Source organism: Patella vulgata, chromosome 1 (genome assembly GCF_932274485.2).
Source record: "Patella vulgata chromosome 1, xgPatVulg1.2, whole genome shotgun sequence".
Taxonomy (NCBI): domain Eukaryota; kingdom Metazoa; phylum Mollusca; class Gastropoda; family Patellidae; genus Patella; species Patella vulgata.
In genome coordinates, this window is record NC_065879.2 from 45,234,820 (window position 1) to 45,258,155 (window position 23,336).

Below are 23,336 nucleotides of genomic sequence, written 5' to 3' on the forward strand. Positions count from 1 at the left end.
GACAACCTAATGCGCCAGTTTCATGTGTTTCTCTTAATAATTGACGACTTTTTGTTTGTCTGAACTTGTACCTTTTAAAGGAAAATGGTTCAAATCCCGAATTTTTCTCTCAAAATTTGGGACATTCCGGTACTCCAATTTTGGTAAACTTTTAGGATGTCATTCAGTACACCCAAAGCTACCAAAAATCATCAAAAAACCTTTTCTTCCAATTTTTGGGGGGTTGACCCCCTTTTTTTCACAAATTGACTGGACTACAGGTATATGTATGATATTGTAAGGACGTGGATTGAAATGCACCCAATTAAGAAATAAAATGGTAGATTGTGCCTTAACTGAATTTTCACTAGCTCAGTGAACAGAACTACAGGTATACGATTGCTTGTCATCAATGTTTACATATTAAGGATGGAAGAGGATTTGGGGGAGTTTCTAAGATAGAGGGGTGAGGGTGGGAGTGTTAAAAGAAATAACTAATTCGCGCATGCCTCATGCAAAACGTAGCAAGAGTAATAGTGCCGTAAAATTTATCGCATTGCATGTCGCAACAACCCCCCGCCCCTCCCCCACTAAAGAACCATGCGGAGAAGCGACGCTGCCGTTGGCCGACTTCCTCGATAGGACTGAGAAATTGAAGCCGAGGGATGCAGAGGGGAACACTGGCTCAAGCGAGGAACGGCTGTTCTGGCCGCCCTACGTCTGATTACCGGTGAAAGCCGACACGGAGGCCTTCCCCTATTGGTTCACCTTGAGCCATCGTTCCCCTCTGAGGTTCTCGGTTTCACGTTCCCTGTTCTCTCGATCAAATCGACCAACAGCAGCGTCGCTTTGCCACACGGGACCCTAGTGGGAGGGATGAGACGTGCAATGTGGGCAATGTTTCGGCACAATTGGTTTAAACATATTTTATTACCACAAAGTAAATGGATCGGAGAAAAGTAACATAAACTTACAAAAACATCCTTTCCATCATAAGTACATGAAATTAAGATAATTAAAACGGTGCTGGGGAATAAATCTCAAGATTGACGAAGATGATCATAAGAAAACCGTCTGAGAATTATTCCAGTGAGTGCAAGGATCTTGAAATTATAACCCCATTTGCAACTAGCTTACAGGAGAAAATATCGAAAGGTTGCAAGAGCTGTTGGTACGAGGTTATTTCAAGCTTAAAGGTGTATTTCCAAATAGTAACTTAGGATAAGGACCACTCTTAAACCACTGGCGAATGTTCGTTTACACCTCCCTATAGAATCTATATGGTATTGAAAGTACACTTTTAAAATGTTGACCCAAATCTGGTTTTAAACAAATTTTACTGTTTATTTCGAATATAAAGAAAAGTAATAATTAAATAACATTGTCAAATCTTTCTGTATCTTTAAGGTATTTATGTATGTTTTGAATGAGTCGATTATTTTGAAAATTGCCAAATTTATCATCAACCCATAATATTGTACTAATATTAATGTTAACATGATCTGGCGTGTTGTTTACCAAATCGTGGCGCTGTGTCTTGTAATTTGGACAGTCTAAGAAATAATGCTGTGCATTTTCAATGGTATGGCCGCATTGGCAATTTTGATTTTGGACCAGGTTAGCTCGGTATAGATCCGATTTCGGTGTACTGCAGTTATTGCGCAGTTTTGTATGGATTATCACATATTTACGATCCCCTGTACATAGGAAGTCTGTCGTCTGAAATAGTTTTTGTGTCGGGTTTAGGTTTGATATTACGTTTAAAACTTCTCTTATTTCTCGATGTTTTAGTAGTAGTGTTCAGACGATTCCAGGCTTTGATGGTAGAGGGGCAATCTGATTAAAATACAGATCTATATTTCCTTTCGGGTTTTTTATACTTTCGATGGACTACACTACAAATAAAACGAAATTTTGAACTATAAAAACGAAACGAAATAGGATCTGTGTTTTAACCAGATTGGTAGAGGGGGGGGGGAAGATTTTTGGAATGTTGTGGTTTTAACAAGTGGTGGTTTTAGGTTTTGAGGGTTTCGTAGTGAGTATGTAGTATTAGGAGGTTGATAATTGTTTAAGATTTCAGATAAGTACGTAGGACATTGGTTATTGTGAATTTCGTATAGAGTTGGGAGTTTCCTTTGATGTCTCCTTTCGATCAAGCTTTCCCATCCTGTTTCGAGATATAGAGATTGTTTCATTGCAAATTTCGGTAAACCGGTAGCGATGCGGGCAGCTTCTAATTGGATTTTTTCTAGTTTGGCGCAGTCGGAGTCATTACACCCATCCCAAACTTGGCAAGAGTATTCCAGGTTAGCTCTTACTCTTATGTATGTTTTATAGATTATGTTCAGTGAGTTTTTATTTAATGAATATTTCAGCTGTTTGGATACCGAAGAACATATAGTATCAATGTGTTTTGACCACCTGAAGTCACTTGATAGTGTAACACCGAGGTGTTTATGTGTGGGGACTATTTCTAATTCTATGTCACCGAGTTTTAAGTTTGGTAGATGTGAATGGGGATTAAATGAAAATAACAGGTCTTTTGTTTTAATAGGGTTAAAATTAATTAACCATTTTTGAGACCAAATATTTAGGGCATTTAAATCATGGTTTAGAGATAATACTATATCATTAACCGTTTTTTCCATTACAGCCTAAAGCTGCATCGTCAGCAAAAAATCGTGCTATGTTTGTCAACGTATCTTGAATGTCATTTATATAGAGTAAGAAGAGGAAAGGTCCCAAAACAGAACCCTGAGGAATTCCTGACATTAGAGTTGTTTCATGTGATGTAACACCGCTGATGGTTACCGCCTGTTTCCTGTTACTGGTGTAGCTTGATAGCCACTTAAGACATGGGTCGTCAATACCATAGTTTTTTAGTTTATGTATCAGGCCTCTGTGATATACTCGATCAAGGGCTTTTGAAAAGTTGATGAACCGTTGAGTGTTGTGGTCTGAATCCAGTTTGCAAGCCATATAGAAGGTTTTTTGGACTGAAGGATTGTATAGATGTTTCAATATTATACGTTCGAGAACTTTACTAACAGTGCTTAAAAGAGAAATGGGTCTGTAGTTTGATGAAACCCATGGGTCGCCCTTTTTGAAGACGGGGATTACATTTGCTATCTTCCATTGAGCAGGAAATATTCCCTCAGTAATGGACTTGTTAAAAAGAATAGTCAAGGGAACACATATTGAATTAATAGAGTGTTTAAGTAAGATGTGACTAATCCTGTCAGGACCACTGGCCTTTTTGGCATTAAGACATTTGATTATATCCTTTAGTTCAGACTCAACAATAAGTGGTAGAGAAAATGAACAGAGGGTTCTAGAATTAAAAGTTGGAAGGTCATCTCCGGTTGTATTATTGGCAACAGACCCAAAGAAATTGTTTAGCGTTTGTGCTTTATCAAAGTTTGAGCGGGCAAAGCTTCCGTTTTCTTTCTGTAATGGAGGAATATTTGAAAATTTGTTTCTTTTTAACAAATGGTTCATACATTTCCAATAATTTTCGTTTGGTTTGGATATGTTATTAACGTTATCTAGAATTTTCTCATTATAATTTGATTTTAGAATTTTTTTGAAATTGTTAACTTTGTTGCGTTGATTTTTATATTTTTTAATGTCATTTGGATGCTGGGATTGTTTGGATTTTTTCAGTAATCTTTCGCGGATTCGGATATCTCTTCTTATATCTGAAGTAAACCACGGTTTATCGTTTGGCCTTATGATAACTTCCCTTTTTGGAATTGTATTGCCTATGAATTCACTTAGTTTGCCATAAAATAATGTGCACGCATCTTCAATGCTTAAATATTCAAGTTCGACTTTCCAGTCGACGTTTTGTATAAGTCTATTGAGCTCATTAAAATTGCCATTCTTGTAAGGAAATATTTCTCTCTTCTTGACGACTTGGTTTTGTTGGATTTTGATATCTATTTCACAACCTATTCCTTTATGATCTGAGATATATGAGTCAACATCAAAGGTTTCGGTAAAAACAACACTGATATCCCTCGAGACTAGAATAAGATCTAATAGAGACGAACAAGAAGGTGTGATTCTAGTGGGCTCCTGGATAACATTTGTTAGACTGTTTGTTAAAAGCAAATCATGAAGGGTACCTGAGCGGTTTCGTGGTATATCAACATTAAAATCACCAAGAAGTACAATTTTATTTGTGGTATTGTATGCGGCGTCTATAGAGATATCAAGTTGGTGCCAGAAATCTTGTGATGAATTAGCTGGCCTGTACTCACATGAAATAAGTAGAGGACTTGTTTGGAGATTGTTTCGTTTTGCATACTGCTACTGCATCACACGGTTTTTTCGTGTCATCCACAGTTTTTCGTTCAAACAAGATACTAACTCGTTCAAACGGATTAATATTTTTTTTCTTTGGCACTAATGGGCCTTCGTAATTTTCAAATATCGTCAGTGTTCTAATCCATTTGAATGTCTGTCAATCGATGCTCTACATAGTTGATTATAGGTTTGACATGTAAATAAATCGAAAAAATAATTTATCTAACATTTGAAGACAAAGGAAAGACCTGAAACAATAATGCAGAATTAGCTTTAAAATAATAATGCATCTTCAAATTCGCTTTGCATTTGGTGTATCCGATATTAAATTCATTTACTCCACTTACATCACGCAATGGAATGTTTTATTATTTTCAATTGTTTAACCTTGTTATGTTCTTGACTAGGTTGATTTCCCCTCTTTATAAACTACGAATTTTATATATTCCATATTGAAATGTTTATCACATATTTATATATCTCTTTATTTTATTTTTTATTTACAGTTTACCGGATTTATTGATGTATAGAAATGTATATACAAAACTGACTACTACATCCTATAACTGTTTGAAATTACATGGACATTAATTGTTAGACTACGCTGATTTCTAATTCAAATTCATCAATGCTGACAATTATAAATCTTAGATGTTTAAAGTACAGGTTCAATTTAAAGTGGGGATCAGGGACGGATCCAGGGGGCGGCGAGGGTTACTAACCCCACACCTGCTCAGCAACATAAAAAAAGATTTAAAACAACACTTGTTATGAGAAAAGTGTCACGGTCGTGTGCTTTATCCTTTATCAGATGGTGGGATAGGATGGGCATTCAAAGCGCGAGATAATGATAGACATGTGTGATATCACAATAATTAATGCTTTACATCCATGAAATTGAACCACAATGTGATCGTATTAATTCATAATAAAAACTGACATTGTAGGAGGGGGTTTGGACCCCCTGGACCTGGACCTGTCCTTTGATGTGACGTAATTAACTAATTGCGTATGTCATAGGCCTACTATAGGTATATTACTGAATGAATTTGTTTATCGCGTCCAATAAATTACGCCGATGATTTACCATATTCGCGAACTTTTCTTATGTGGCGTGGGGTCGGTGAGACTACAGATACTCAGTTAGCTTTATCCCTAATCACACCTTTTAAAATGGAATTGTCGCCATCATAAATAAAAAAGTAAATGTAATAACAGTAAAATCTTTACGAGCAGCCACCCCTATTCAGCAACACCTCCTTGTAAGCTCTCACGATAAATTCCCCCGATGATTTACCATATTCGCGAACTTTCCTTATGTGGCGTGGTGTCGGTGAGACTACAGATACTCAGTTAGCTTTATCCCTAAACACACCTTTTAAAATGGAATTGTCGCCATCATAAATAAAAAAGTAAATGTAATTACAGTAAAATCTTTACGAGCAGCCACCCCTATTCAGCGACACCTCCTTGTAAGCGGTCACGATAAATTCCCCCGTCTCTCCTCTAACGCGGCCAGCGGTCACTATTCGTACTAATAAATTTAGCAAAATAGCGCTTATTCAACGGCCATTGTTGAATGATACAATCTTGTCCTACTTCGTAGCACCTTCGCTAATCCCGTGGCACCTCACTGATCAGGTAAAAAGAACTGTGAAAATAACAATAACCTGGGATTATCTGTTAATTAATCTTTTGTTTTATTAAATGACAAACCGTAATCATTGTTTTCACACGTTACGAAACATGATTTGATACTGATGAAATAAACTAAAACTACCGTCAAAGCCGAGTTTTGTCACGATCATCTAGTATCTATTTTCCACTGCCACTTTGTTGTTATAAGATAGTGCCTCCTATATTACAGGCCCGGATTAAAGGCGGATGGGAGCCGCCTGGGCTGCAGCCAGGAGCCATCAAATCGGGGACGCAACTAGCTGTTCAGAGCAACGAGGGGGGGGGGGCAAAAGTGTCGTCAAGGGTTCTGTAAAATTGACGGACAATGTATATCTATTGTTTTTATGGTCGACAATTTTTTCATGGGGGGGGGGGGCTTTGCCCCACCAACCTCTGCGCCCCCACCCCCTATAGTTACCCGCCTGCATCAAATTAGTTCTAAACAATAATTAGGGCCTAATGACTTTTTTTAATGCCTATGTTTGTGCCCGTTTTCTTTGCAGACTTTAATTTATAGCCTTCCTTCGAGTACGCTGTCTTAATATCAGAATAATCCACCGGCATATACATAACCTAACTTTGCTTCTATAAATAGGTTCCATAAGTTGCTTAGTTTTGTCGTAAGAGGTGTTCCATACATTTTGACTCCAGACGAATCCATTTCATTCTTTTGGCTGTGCTGGTATACGTGACGTCATAGTCAATGTAAAATGGCACGCGGTATTATGTTGATGTTAGAATGACAACAAATCTTGGTCGGTAAGCAGAGAAAAAATAAACACGCCGCTTCGGCCAACAATGTTTGATTTAAAGCTAAGACATAGTTGATCAAATAACGGTAAGTCTGATATTTAAATTGTTACATGACAATGTTGGAAAATTATTTTTCTGAGATAGAGGATGTGGACAACATGACGAAAGATGAACAGCTTCATAGTTATTCATCTCTTCTTGTCTCGATTTGAGCGCGCACGTGGGTTGCGTTGAAATATGGGCAAGTAAACGACAGCGGCTTATTTAGCTAAATAGAAACGATATCGGTATGTTGGACGCTTCGATTTGATTTTAGAATAAACATCCGAGATGTGAATTACAAATCTCTTATTTTGATTTACTAATTTGACTTAAAATTTAAACTATCAATTGCACCTTCCCGCGAAAGAGATTTAGAGAATCTATTTATGGTCTTAAATATAGGTCACGTTGGCAACTTGGAATTTTCTTTTCTGCAGTTTGGTAAACAATGTTCAGTAAATATACGGTATACTTTGATGATGACCAGCTCTCCCATTAAACTACATGTAACTAAGTCGGTTTTGATAGAAGAAATAGATGCACAGCCCCGCTGAATGGTATCCAGACCACTTGGATCAAACACCACTCAGACTCGACCAAGATTGAAGAAGACTCGGCTACTCGGACCCAAAAAAGACCCGTCGGACCAAAAGAGGGACCACTCGGACCAACCCAAAAGACTACTTGGACCAAGCCAAAAGACTACTCGGACCAAGCCAAAAGACCACTCGGACCAATTAATTTAAATTGTACTCGGACCAATATTTATCTTTGCTACTCGGACCAACCCAAATATTCATCTGTAATTTATTCCATCAACAATTTAATTGTTTTTCTTTGATGTGCTTCATCAATTTGATTAGCATGTAACACGGTAGAAATAGTTCCACTACCGGTACTGATGATGTCTTCCGCCTTGCTCCAGCAAAAATAGTCATTTGACTACAAAAAAGTTACTGGCCTATAACTTCGCTAATTTCCAATTACACTGCCCCCAAACTGTACTGTACATAGCTTAATAAACCAATTGAAGTAAAGGTGAAATAAAAGTGAAACCTTACCGTATAATTATATGATGTGATTAAACCCAACTGCTATGCGGAATTTCTTTTCATTTTAAAATGTCCGCCCAACCAGAATCACGTGATTTCATGTCACTCGAAAATACAGAAAATAAAAACTGTTGAAACTTGTGTAAAATTCACACAGTTCATTGCGAGTTCCAAAAAATGGCCGGACCCAGCACCGTGGGTGTTGTCTGAAGACATGTTGTCTTCTGAGATGAGCACCAGCGAGGAAAATAAATGCAATAGCAGCATCCTCTTCATCCTTCCAATTTTCAGTAGTTGATTTCATCGTCGAGCTATCTTTCAATAAAAGAACTGTTCGCATAATGTTGTGTCTTGTGTTTATTTGCTTTCTCATCAACGTTCGTATGTAGACTTTTTTTACCTATCTTTCCATCGTACATTGCACACGCCACAAGGGAACAGTCTATGGATACGGGTGGGGGTACAGGGTCAGGTCACAACGCCACAAGGGAACACGCCACAAGGGAACAGCCTATGGATACAGGCAGGACCTTATGAACCATTGATAAATCACAATAAATATTCTCACATTAAAGATGGGTTCCCAGAAAAGTATTTATCGGGTGGTTATTTCCAATAAAAGTATGGTAATTTTGGTATATGGAAAGTAGAGATATCCAATCTTACTAGATTATACTGGATTCCCAGAAAAACACTCATGGAGCATATACAGGACAGAAATGTAAGGGTTCCCCTAATCAACAGCCCGACGATTAGGAATTTCTGCACGCGTTATGTAAAAGATCACACGCGAACATTGAGCGCTTGATGTACAAGTTGATAAACTTTATGAAGAGTTAGACGTACAACACTTTCTGCGATAAAAATGACGGAAAAAGGCGCGGGTAGTGGATAATCCAAGAATTTAATTAGGATTCGATATTTGTAATACATAGTAAGCGATTAAAGACAACATCGTCTTATGTATGCAATGAATTTTCCTCTGACTTCCAAGAGAGGTAACTCACGTGACGTAAACATGACCTGGTTTGATCAAATTTTTATAGCAGGACATTCCTTCGCAATTTCAATGTTTGAGAAGGATTTGAAGCAAAGTTATGACAAATTAATTAGTTTGAATATGTTTTTAGTCCATATATACCATTAAATCACCCAGTTTGTACGTGGGAACCCATCTTTAAATAAAAGTATCTCTACCAGGGTACTCACAAGCCTATGTGGTGCCCCGAGTCTGAAATTTGGGGTATAGGGGTAGCTTGGACCGGGGTGTAACATAGGCCAGGTGGCGTTAGTCTACCACTTCCGGTTTCGGAGTTATGACCCCGAGCGAAGCCGGTCTGTTCGGGGTTGGCGGCTACACCAGGTCTGGCCCGAGTCTGAAATTTGGGGTATAGGGGTAGCTCGGACCGGGGAGTAACATAGGCCATGTGGCGTTAGTCTACCACTTCCGGTTTCGGAGTTATGACCTCCAAGCGAAGTCTGTCTGTTCGGGGTTGGCGGCTACACTAGGTCTGCCCCGAGTCTGAAATTTGGGGTATAGGGGTAGCTCGGACCGGGGAGTAACATAGGCCAGGTGGCGTTAGTCTACCACTTCCGGTTTCGGAGTTATGACCCCCGAGCGAAGCCGTTCTGTTCGGGATTGGCGGCTACACTACGTCTGCCCCGAGTCTGAAATTTGGGGTATAGGGGTAGCTCGGACCGGGGAGTAACATAGACCAGGTGGCGTTAGTCTACCACTTCCGGTTTCGGTGTTATGACCCCCGAGCGAAGCCGGGTATCCTGCTAGTAATACTATAATAACTGCTTTGTTCAGTGCCTGTGCTCAGTTGATTTTTTATGATTAAAGAAATTTTAAACTCTGCATTTGATTGAAAATCCCTATAATATACCTTGGAAAAATTTGAAGTCTGTATGGTTACATGATCTTGAGGCAAAATTTTAATATCTTTGCCCAATAAGTTCCATCCCTTCATTTGCACTTAACGGTTGCCATTATAAGAAGCATGTAGGCCTACATGTACATATATGTTCTAATTAATATTTTGGCAAACATAATCTCGCTAGAGTGTGTATTGTAATGTCTATCTTTCATTGCAAGTGTACTCTGATGTAAACCTTGCTAATCACCATGTCTACTTGTTACTAAATAGCCTAATTATTAACAAGATTTGCACAAGTGATCACTCAGGATTAATAAATATACCTACATGTACCTATTTATACATGTAGGTCTGAAATATATAAAATTAATGGTTTATTCATGTAATATTTAGGTGTAGATTGTATGTTAATCAATTGATAAACAAAGCACAACGAGAAAGGCCAATAAACATTTCCTTTTATAAAATGTAACAAAAATCAGTGCTGAACGATGTGTTTAGGATTAGGTTGTAATTTAAAACGATTAAAATGATCAGCCTATAGGTTAAATAATGAATAAACATACAGACCTGCATACCCCATCTTAATGACGGAAACTTCCAGATCAGCGATAGAGAAAGATCGACTGTGCACCAGTTTGCTTACGGAATGTCTCCTTGATTGCCTCGATGTCATCCCCAACCACTGTGAAAACCTAAAGTAGTACAGATTAAGCAACTTGTACGCACCTTCTTATTTAGTCATTTGACAGTGACCAAGGATTATCTAGCCCCAAATTTTAATGGAAATAAGTGAAGTCTCCCCTACTTTTTGGGTTAATCCTTCCGCTTGCATGATATGAGATAATATCAAGAAATTACTGGAAGTTATTTATAAAGTAATGGAAAATGCTAATTCCCCACTGAAAATTGTATTATATAGTTCTGTAAGTTTATATTTACTGGACTTCCAGTTTGTAATTGATCTGTTTTACTGAATGATGGCGCCAGAGGTTTGACTATACAGGTTACTGAGGTAACATCACTGGGTTAATGCATTAAACAGCCATTTTTATAGTTCTATATACCTGTATTAATAATCTTTTAACCCATAATATTGACCTATTTCTCACCTCTTTTGTAAAGCACACCAAGTTCAATAGGTCAGTAATCAATCTGTTTTCTTCCCAAGAGATTGCCAAAAATTATTTGGGTGAAGAAATTTGTAGTACTGGTACTGTCCATTGCGCAAATAAGTTCTTTTCTGAATTAATTTTCAAGACAGATTTTCTAATCCAACAATATTTTAAGTTCTAAACTAAAGAAACCAGGGTCTCCAACAAGATCATGATTTTCAAGATCCTGGTTACTTCATATCAAATGTAGCAAAACATTAGAATAATTTTCCGTGGTTTCCCCCTTGTCAGTGGTGCAGCACAGAGAGGGCCTGACAAGGACAGCTGTTTGGATGGGACAAAAAACTGAGGTCCCATGTATACATTGGCGTGCCCGTAAAAGATCCCTTGGCAGTTTGAATTCGATGTAGTAAGAGTAGGCCATAGTGCTGCTTAGCAGGCAAAAGTTCCCTCATAGCACACTGTGTTGCACGTCATTCTGAACATCTGAGACACGCCACCTGCAGAGAAGTATCTCAGACACAGTCAATAGCCAGGATATCCATATCACGTGATCTACACATCACAGGTCATGACATTGACGTCAATGGGTCATGAGGTCAACAGCACGTTAAATTGTAAACAATAGGTTTATCTTCAGCATTGTGTCTTTTGCACCCATAAAGACTATATAATTCGTACAGTCCCAATGTGTTCTCTCTTCTTCCAATGATTTTTCACAAAAAAAACATATACAATTCATAGAATTGAGGTTGTCTTCAATGACTGCGAATGGTTGGCACTATTGTGTGCGTCGGTCGTGTCTATTTCAGATATACACAATCAATTCTGTTGATGTTTTTTGCGTTGTGATTGACTAATAGTTAATTTATTTCAGTTCTAAAACAAATATTTTAAACTTTAACGCAAATTTAGAAAATAGCCAAATTCTGGCTGGGATTACTGAGCAAAATGGCCATTCACTGTATACGTTCGAAAAAAAAGCTAGCCACCAATTAATTTTCGTACGTTAGTTACGTACGTGTTGCACGTATGGCCATCTTCGATCATTAGCCTGGTCGGAACAGAACAGAAGGATGTTAAACCCCATTTCATTTCATTTACTTTAAAATAAGGTGTCGTTCTATTGGGATGAAAGAATATAAAATGTTAAGTCCAATTAAAAAGAAACCTTGGACACAGTTAAGTTGGAATTTGAGGAAGAGTAGACAGCAGAGTACGTTCCCCTTGCACAACATGAATACAGAAAATAAAAAAATTGTTAGTCTCTGATTGCTTGGGTTTCTCTGTGTGCTTCAGTTCGCTCCCACCTTTAAAGACATAGTGGATTATGGTGTACATGTAGCATGTAGTAGTCTGAATGGAAATGAGTGGATTTTAAACCCCATTACTTGGTCCATCCCCTTGTTGTCTGGCATTAATAAAATTACTAGTAGAGTTTCAGTTTAACATTTACGCTGTACAGGGCCCGCTAAAATAATTGTATCCTTGTTTTAATTAAATCAAAAATGTCCAGCGCAATACATGTTTTGGAGCATGTCCTAGAAAAAGAACTCAATCTGATTGGGTTAGACTGATCATTATATAAGCACTTTCAATTATTTGTTTCTGAAAAGAAAAGTTTGTCTTGAAAAATATTCAGATTGCATTGTGTCTGAATTGATATTGTTGCTAGTACATTTGTACCTGCAGAATTCTACATAAAATGTGACTTGAGGAAATGTTGTATAAGATCAGATACAAAAAAAAACCAATGAAAATTTGAGAATCACAGATAAAATAATGGAAAAGATGGCATGAAAGTTGCGGAATGTGTTTACGATTTCGGATGTTTTCTAGAAGAAATGCCAAAGAATAAATCTCTGGTAATAATCACAGGGGGGTTACAATAATATACCTGAAACCCAATCTGTTGATTAAAGGTGAGAAATTCACCTTTAAGTAGGGAGTGGGCATACCAGAAGTTTCTAGAACAGTATACACAAAAAACATCAGAAAATATTTAGTTAGCATTGTTGTTGGCTTCAGGGATGGAGTCTTGTGCATAATACTAAACTTAGGGATTAGTTTGGAAAAGTAATGTTTATATTATCCCAATTCATGAATTCTATTAGAAATCAGAGATAGCAAAAATGTCTTTGTAAACAGGCAAGCTAAATCTGCATATTGCAGGGTTTCTTTGGGCCTTAAATGTTATATAAATTATTGATTAGACATTTATTAACATGACAGGACCATAATCAACTCTCGATGCTATCGAATGCCTCCAATTTTAAGTAGATTAGAACGGTTCAGCCATTGAATGATTTACGGTAATTTAAAAATGAAGAAGCGAGGCTAAGACTCGAATGACCAGTACGATAGTTACGATCAATGCACACATCTTGTCAAAACTACAGCCATTTATAACTATTGTCAAAATAAAGTAATTAAATAAATTTGAATGAAATTTTCAATATATTCATTTTGCATTATCTATTTTTGATATTTTATAGCGCGAGCGACTACCTCTTTATCTAAATCTTTAAGCTGAAAAGATAAAGGAAAGAAAAACTTTTAACTATGGATTGGATATATTGTTGCAGTTTGAAATTGTATTGTTAGTTTTAACATGTCATGACTTTTCTTTCCCTGTACATGTACTTTATGACACGGAAGAACAACACACTATCCAGCCAGATGTTTCTTATTGCATGTGTCACACTCTGGAGCAGATTGTGAAATGGCCCACTGCATGTGTCTCACTGTAGTAGATAGTGAAATGTCTCACTGCATCTGTCACACTCTAGAGCAGATTGCGGAATGTCTCACTGCATGTGTATCAATAATCACTCAAGAGCAGATGGTCAAATGTCCTGATTACACTATTTTGCCTTATTACACTATTTTGCCTATACCGTTTTTTTAGGACTTCGAATTTTGTCTAATGGTTTGGATTGTTCGTACTTTGTTTTATTTTATCACTGATACACATTCAAGGCAAATATAAACTTTCAAACAATACAGAATAATAATATAGTCCTACCCAAAATTATTAAAATCAAAAACTGTTTTTGTCCCCCGCCTTTCGAAGAAAGCAGGGGACTATTAAAATGGGTTCGTCCGTCTGTCTGTCCGTCTGTCTGTCCGTCACACTTTTTGGGACACAATAACTCTCTTCCTAATTGAGCTAGAATGTTCAAACTTGGTGTATGTGTTTATTAGGTCAATGCCTTGATGGAGTTCGAAGATGAGCATTTTCCGCTTAGGGTAAGCAGAGATAAGCAATTTGATTGGTTGATGCTTTGGGACACGATAACTCTCTTCCTAATTGGGCTAGAATGTTCAAACTTGGTGTATGTGTTGATTAGGTCAATGCCTTGATGGAGTTCGAAGATGAGCATTTTCCGCTTAGGGTAAGCAGAGATAAGCAATTTGATTGGTTGATGCTTTGGGACACGATAACTTTTAATTGAGCTAGAATGTTCAAACTTGGTGTATGTGTTTATTAGGTCAATGCCTTGATGGAGTTCGAAGATGAGCATTTTCCGCTTAGGGTAATCAGAGATAAGCAATTTGATTGGTTGATACTTTGGGGCACGATAACTCTCTTCCTAATTGAGCTAGAATGTTCAAACTTGGTGTATGTGTTGATTAGGTCAATGCCTTGATGGAGTTCGAAGATGAGCATTTTCTGCTTAGGGTAAGCAGAGATAAGCAATTTGATTGGTTGATGCTTTGGGACACGATAACTTTAGTTCTAATTAAGTGAGATTGATGAAACTTGGTGTATAGTTTCATTACAGTAATACCTTGACTAAGTTTGATAATGAGCATTTTCTGCTCAGGGTAAGCAGAGCGATACGCAATTTGATTGGTCGAGACTTTGGAAAACAATAACTCTCCTACTTTGATTGTTAGACTATAAGTAAAGATATACTGTTTGATTGTTCAATACTTTGTAAAAGATAATTTGTGATAAATTTATATGTGTCCTCTAATTACTTTCCTATTTCGGCGGGGGACATCAACCTCACTGTTGGCTTGTTTTCTATAGTTTGGTACTTAAGCTAGCTGCATCTTTAATAAATTCCAGGGAATAAAAAAAAAAAATCATTAGAATATTAATGTTGGAATCTTAATTATAAAAATTGGATTGAAATAGTAGAAATATTCAGTAGTAAGTATAAGATAAGTTGTGGATTATACAATGTACTGTTAGTGTTATTCTTTTGACAAAAATAACTTATGTCTTCACATAGGCTGTATATTTAGACCTATAATTCTAAAGTGGACAAGACTCTGTTTTAACCTAGATAAAAGATTTTTAACACCAATAATCATTAAGCTACTATAGCATGGCATCATTACCACGTAATTAGTTACTTAGTATACTTGATTAGTATTGATCCAATTATAATATTCTATGCTAAAATCCAGTATAGATTTTCAGATTTGATCAGATCTGATCTGACCATATATAGTTTAAGACCGTATGGTTCTAAATTCATGGCCATCTTTTGATTTTAAGCCACCATTCAGTTTCTCTAGATACATGTACTGGTATTTCAATTCTATCCACGGTTTTCATCAGCCCTGATGGAGCAGAAAAGTAGCACATTAAATTTCATTTCAGTTCTATTCAGGAACCGCGACATCAAGATGGCATCTATGACCTAACCCTAACCTATTTATTGTGTTTTAATGGATTGAATTACTGTCTGTAACTCTTAAGTCCATATTTTGATAAAATAACTGGTGGCCATCTGATACATTGGGGTTTACTATACAGACCTATATATATAATTATAAGAAGATTTATTATATGTAAGATTAATTAGGAATTTTACTACACCTTGAGACATTGTCAATCAGAATCAACCTCAATCAACCGTCTAATTAATTGATATTGGAATCACGAAACCTGATGATTTATGGAAGAAAAAATAAGGTGAGTTGTATTATAGAATTGATTGACTGACGGTTGAATGGCGTGATTCCTCTCCTTAATGACAAATGATTGAAAGGTTATTGGCATGGTGACAAAAGTTTGTGGGCCAAATATTTCTGATTCAAAACATAAGTTCTATGTGTATGTATATTAAAAAGGTATTTGGCTGGTGAAGTGTGACTTAAACACAATGGTTAGCAATATTGATTTTTGATTGGATGGTGTTTGTAAACATTAAACTGCTTTATGCTTCGATACTGTGGTATAGCCAGGTATCCAGCCAATTTTACATGAGATAAAAGTACCGTACATGTACGAATAATTTGTTATAACACTGTCACGAAAGGCTGTTTCAAGAGTACAAAAAGAACATCAGCGGATGCAAGATTTTGAACGTTCTGAAATATTTTGATTGGATAGCTAACTTTTCAACAACCAATCGAATTTAATCAATCTGATTAAAATACAGATCTATACTTTGTTTCGATGGCCTTTACTACATGAAGATCTGACCTGTTGTAGTGGGATGTCGTGTCAGGGGTCATACGAGTGGCTTTTGACCCTATGAGGTCAGACATTGATTAATCAATTAACGTTGACATTTCTAGTGGTTTACTCACAGTTCCGTGCACAACACGCTAAGAACTCGCTGTAACAGACCGTTTCATTTGCTGATTCCTCACGTTAACCAGAAAGTCTATTATATAACAACTCTTCGAGATCCTAGTGTTGTGAAGACAAGTAAAACAAAGTTTTGAATTATAAAAAAATGAAATGATTGAAATTAAAGAATCCAAACAAGAATAACTATATAAACTTAATTAGGTTTGAATTGGACCTCCAAAATGTTTTGTCTTTTGAACTTCATCATTAGAAGCCTTTTTTTTGCTGTGACACAAGCAATAAATATATATTTTGACATTTCTTGTTAGAAAGTCACTTCAAACCAAAAAATTGTGTGAGTTGGAGTCAATCCTGCTTTTTATACGCTCACATTGAAATGAGGTCATATATTGTCCTGTGAGATGCAGAAGCCAATTGATATTTAACGATTTCCGATAATTACTACGAGAGTTATGGCTCTTGATCCCTTTGAAATATCTTGTGGACACTCAAAGAGGTTGAAGTTAATATCCAGTTGACTTAAAGTTATACACAGTTTATGAGACGAAGAAGCCTATAGATTTTCAACGATATCCGGAAATTACTACCAGAGTTATGGCCCTTGATGACTTTGAAAAATCTTGCGGATGCGTTACAGGCCCAAGTAATCATTCGATTGACTTTAGATTGATATATACCAGTTAAAGTTTTGAGACAAATAAGTATATTGATTTTCAATGATTTTTGATAACTTGAATATCGGCTAAATCCATGATGTTTAAATGTTTTGTATACTAAACATTACATGGGGCAGAACTAGAAACCAAACAAATTCTTATGAAATATAAATGAAGTGAAATTCCAGGTAAAATAATTTGTGCCATGATTTATTCACTAAAAATGGAAAAAGAGATTTTTTTTTGTAGGAAGGTTTTGGTTGTATGTGAATGTATTTACAAATCTGAAACATGCTGATCTAATAGTATAAACAGTGAGTTTTTAACAAACAGGAAATGTGAAAGTTGTTTTGGATGTTGCTTTATTAAATGTCACCACATCCTAAAAACTGCATGTTGCAATTAACCTTTCTACATTTATGTAAACCTTTAGGCTACATGTACGTATATCCTTAGTGAGAAAATACATCACAAATACTTGTAGATTAGCACAAAAGTAACAATAATAACTAATAGGTCCACATGTACGGAAGTTTCTTTACAAATACTTGCCTATTTTTGGGTGTAGAAAACAAAAAATTAAAACCAGCTATAACATGTATGTCCTTGATCAAAATGTTAAAGTAGAAATATGTTATGCAATTTGGAATAATTTTTCGTCATTGACTTATTTTTATACGCCCACATTGAAATGTGGTCGTATATTGTCGTCGCCCCCGTCCGTCCGTCCGGCGTCCACAATTAAAGTTAATATCCGATTGACTTTAAATTTATATGCAGTGTTTAAGGCCATGAGACGAAGAAGCCTATTGATTTTCAGCGATTTCCGATAATTACTGCCAGAGTTATGGCCCTTGATCACTTCAAAAAATCTTGTGGACGCTCTAGAGGCTAAAGTTAATATCCGATTGACTTTAAATTTATACAGAGTGTTTAAGGTCATGAGACGAAGAAGTCTATTCATTTTCAGTGATTTTCGATAATTTCTGCCAGAGTTATGGCCCTTGATCACTTCGAAAAACCTTGTGGTTGCTCTAAAGGCTAAAGTTAATCTCATTGACTTTAAATTTATACACAGTGTTTGAGGTCACGAGGCGAAGAATCCTATTGATTTTCAAAGATTTCTGATAATTACTGCCAAAGTTATGGCCCTTGATCACTTTGAAAAATCTTGTGGACGCCCTAGAGGCCAAAGTTAATATCCGATTGACTTCAGATTGATACACAGAGTTTAAGATCTTGAGGCGAACAAGTATATTGATTTTCAATGAATTTCTATGACTTGGAAGAGCTAAATCCATGATACAGTATTAAAAGTTTTGTATACAAAACGTTAGCATGGGGCAGAACTTTATAAAAACCAAACAAATTCTAATGGTTGTCTGAGTTGTTGCTCTTAATCAGATTTTAGTGTATTATAAATGTTTCATTACTGAAAAAAGTAAAAATATGCGACAACTCTTGTTGACTGCCCGGACGATTTAGCTGCTGTGGGCGTATGTTTCGTTGCCTGGCAACCTATCTTTAATTATATTGATAATTTATTAAGAACAGTACAGCAAAATTTTGTTAGACATACTTCTTACCTATTATCCATTTAGAAATTCTGTTTAAGCGCTGTTGCACACAACCATCTCAAATAACTGTCAATACATGTATCTTCAGAAGATTTTGGTTGTCAACTAATTAAAAACATGCATTATGCAAGAGCTAAATCTGCCTATGGCAGGTCTTTCTTTAGGCCAGAAATGTTATATAAATTATGAAACGAAATAGGATCTGTGTTTTAACCATATTGACCCTGACATGATTAGTTTCAATATTCAATGACAAAATTACTACTTTAAAGGAGCATTATTCAAGAGGTAAATTTGCCTATTGCACGTCTTTATTAGTTAGACATTTCGTGGGCTGGGGATTAACTGGTTCTATGTCCACTTTTTATACGCCCACATTTTCATGTGGACGTATATTGTCGTCGGGGGATCACGTGGCTACGTGGGTAAGACGCTGATTCGCTAGCCTGGAGGTCGGGTGTTCGATCCCTGCATTGGCCGAGAAAGTTCATCCAGATTTTCCGGCGTGGTTCCCCCTTGTCAGTGATGCAGGACGGAGGGCCTGACAAGGACAGCTGTCTAGTCCTTCGGATGAGATGAAAAACCGAGGTCCCGTGTATACATTGGAATGCACGTAAAAGATCCCTTGGCAGTTGGAATTCGATATAAGAGTAGGCGATAGTGCCGCTGCCCGGGCAAAATTTCCTTCATAGCACACTGTATGGCGTATGCCCGTCTTCATTAGCCAAGCATAGGAGCAGAACAGTAGAACGTTAAACCCCATTTCATTTCATATTGTCGTCGTCCCTGTCCGGCCGGCCGTCTGTCCACAATTTGTTTGTGGACACTCTACAGGTCATAATTCTTATCCGATTTTGACGAAACTTGAAATATAGGTTTATCTCCAAAAGATCTTGGCTGCTTTCGATATTGGCATGTATCGGATCGAAACTTCATGGATTATGGCCCCTGTTTGTACGAAAAATCACGTTTTAGCTTGTGGACCCTATAGAGGTCACAATTTATATCCGATTTTGTTGAAACTTGAAATGTAAGTTTATAACCCAAAGATCTCGGTTCCTTTCGATTTTCGCGCATATCGGACCATAACTTCCTGAATTATGGCCCCTGATTGTACGAAAAATAGCATTTTTAGCTTGTGGACCCTATAGAGGGCATCATTTTTATCCGATTAAAAAAAACGTATTATTATATCACCGTTACACCCTAAGGTGTAAATCGTGAAAATCGACTCAAAACTGACAGACAAAAATGGCCGACCTTCTTGAAATGCATGTTTACACCCCCAAGATCTTGGTTCCTGATCGTACCTTCCTGAATTGGGACCCTTGATGTTACGAAAAATCGCTTTTTGTTTAGCTTGTTCTCTATCCATCTCTTGAAAAATGTGGACGTATCCTGCATGGCAGCCGCTGGTTACCAAATTTTCACAGTTGTTGAAACTATCAATATAAGAAGCTAGCAGAGTGTGTGGTGTTTCTTGATGCAGTGTGATTCAATTTGGTCCAACTGAAATACGATAAATGGAGATAGGTCTTTGTGGTTTACAAAATGTATTGAATTTGTCAGGAACATGGAGATCATAGAACTTTGTGCCCCAAGAAGGTCAGGATCACATAGTTGTAAATGAGGTGTTTTGCATAAATCTCATAAAATTCTAATAAATGTCACGACTTCTCATGACGAAAAAAACGTTTTTGGCTCCATTTCATGCCAATTGGCGACAATTCTGAAAGAAAACAGAAGTAAAAAGGCAAAATGAGACATAGAACCAGTTAATCCTCAGCCCACGAGTTATTAACTTACCAAGACCATAATCAACTCTCGATGCCATCGGATACTCTAGATTTTCAACAGATTTAAATACGTTTTGCAGTTAATGATTTAATTTGAAAATGGATGATCAAGACTTTGTTTATTACCGTAACAACGGTAGCAATGACAATTGTGACTACACTGTTCTGTAATCTATGATAACTCCGCTCAGATGAAGTAATTTTACTTTTCATTATCTATTTTTTATAACTGTTATAGCGAGAACTGTCAGCTCTTATCTAAATATTACATAATCCATCTTTAATATAACAGATATGTCATACAGACTTCTTTTCATAAAAGATGGAAGTTTGGAGATTAGATTTACACTGCAGATGTAGCAGATTATACACCTATCGGTTTAAAAATAGATGCCAACTCTTGTCTAGAGATTTTTGTCTCAAATCCAATGGTTTATATACAACAACAGCGATTGTTTTTTTAATCATTGCAATATATGCATTTGTGCACTAATGGTTAACTGCTTCAGGGTTTCTTCTGCATTATAAGAAGTCATTTTCTAGAGGGATATTTCACAATAAGATCTATAGATAGTGTGTTAATTAGCTAGTATAAATAATTAGACCCTGGTTTTTATGAAAGATGGTCATCAGATATATTCAATATTCATTCTGTTATAAATGTAGCTATAGATTATTTTTGTAAGAGTACGTTTTAATGTATATCACTGCTGGCCATCTTGTTCGCATTCTTGTTAGCACCGTCATTGAGTTAAGTTGCATGGTTCCAATCCCACACTTGTTTGTGACAAGGAGTAGGGTGACCTGTCCGTATTCATGTGTTTTCTCCGGGTCCTCCAGTTCCTCCCATTGCTAAAGACTCTTACGCACAAGAAAACTATTGAAATATAATTAACCCATGTTGGTCCAGAAATGACCTAGTTGTGTGAAGTGCACAATAGAGACTACAAAGATATTTTCCAGATTGCTATGGATTGTCATTCTCACTTCTATAAAGGGGCCCATTCAGTATTGAATGTTAACATAATATTTTTCTGTAAAATCTCCAGCGTTATGCTTCTTAGTCACTGTACTGATGCCTTTCCAAATTCCTATTGTCTATTGAAATGAGGATTCATGTTAATTTTCAGTTAATTTCTAGTATTATAGTATACTAAGTGGGTTATTCCCAATACAGGCTTTAGTATATGATATTCTGTGATATGATCTTTTATGAATTGTTTAGCTCATGTTAGCCACCAAGATGCTGGTGGGCGTGTTCTACCCAACTTAAGATATTTAATTTTGTGCCAGACGTTTAGTGAAAAGATGTATTTAAAAACACATTTAAGAAAGATAAATTTGTACTGGTCAGAGGATTGTATGTGCTTTATTTCCAGTTGTGGTTGCTATCAGCTGGATTCTGGTATATTGCACTGTATGTAAATGTACTATATTGTGGTGTTGATTTTGCTGTGAGTGGCAGGTGACTTATTTCCTGCCGAAATGATGCAATAGTGTGTGCAATCAATACTATCTAATTCTTAATGTATGTATGTATATACACATACTGTATTTACGTGCCACATTGCATATTCTGGCGATGGTTCAGGTCCCTGTAATGCCTGTATGTGTAGCCTATTGTATACTACATACTATGTGGGGTACAGCTTCCAAAGTTGTTTGCATTATGTTAAGTTTAAAGGATCTGATCGTCATTTGCATTTTTTTTGTGGACAAAATCTAGTTTTTTACAGCTTAATCCATTTTAGAATGAACTTAGATTGATTTAATGATTATTGAACACTTGATTAAGGAAACAAAACTAAAATGCAAATGGCAGATAATCACCCATCTTGGATTCATTCCGATTGAAAAGAGGCCCTGTCAAAAGATTTTAGTGAAAATTATAGGTGGCGCTGGCTTATTTTTGACCAGGTCCTGTTTATATCATCTGCAGAGGATTCTGATTGCTTACAAATTTTAAGACCATCTTATTTGTAAATACTGAACTAATTGTCTCCCGCCTTTCTTTTCCAGAATTATTCTCATTGGAAATTTTTACTTGATGTCTCTTGTAATTTTTCACGTCTCGCGAGAGTTCTACTTAACATTTCAGTTAAATTAACCAATGACATATAGGTGCCATCTGTTTTTAGCAACATATTCATCAGAATTTTATTACCATTTGCAGTCACATTATACACAATCGAATACACCAAATAAATGTTCACACTAACAGCATGTTGGCGATCGGAACGTAAGTCTTTCACACTCTTTTGAAAAAAAAAAATACATATGTCCATGATTTACAAGTAAAAATAGTGATTTTCAATTTAAAGGCGAGGGAGAAAAAACACCCCTCATTTAAGGACTCCTGTTTCTATAAGAGATACCAACAGGTACACGGAACCTCCTTTTTTGTCCAATTCAAATGACTAGATGCTGATGTCCTGCACCACTGACAAGGAGAAACTACAACAAAAAATTCATGAGTCCGGAGAATCATACATGTAGCTAGTTACAGACATTGATACTGGTATGAAATAATGGTAGTTTATCAAGATAATAAATATTTGTTCAGCATGTTTCTTGTTAATACGATATTGATATACATCAGATAATTCTTCACATTATTTTTTATCTTTATTGTTTTTTGTTGATAAAAACAAGGAAATGTGATCACAAACACATATTTTGGCAGTAGTTCCTGAGAAATTTGTGACAGAATTGGCATGTCTGTATTGATAGTGGAAAGTTCCTGCTAGTCTGTTATTGTCTTCTATTATGTCAGTTATCCTGGTAGTTTTCATTCCTCCTGATATGGAATAACATCATCTTGATATTGACCTTGACCTTGACTGTTAATGAAGCCAGCAATGTTTAAGATAGAATGATGTGTAGTATAAAGTGTGGGAGAAGAATGTGTTCCATGATAATCTATGAACTTTGATCTTTGACCTCA

The 23,336-nt window shown here is 36.4% G+C and overlaps 1 protein-coding gene across 1 annotated transcript in view; it reads left to right on the plus strand.

Moving 5' to 3' along the window:
* The first annotated feature begins 6,662 nt into the window (after positions 1-6,662).
* The window catches only part of LOC126807667 (influenza virus NS1A-binding protein homolog A), a 61,036-nt gene continuing 44,362 nt past the window's right edge, over positions 6,663-23,336 (plus strand). Inside the window, exon 1 of the mRNA XM_050532425.2 lies at positions 6,663-6,805. The gene's annotated coding sequence lies outside the window, so the exon portion shown is untranslated. The remainder of the gene's footprint in view (positions 6,806-23,336) is intronic.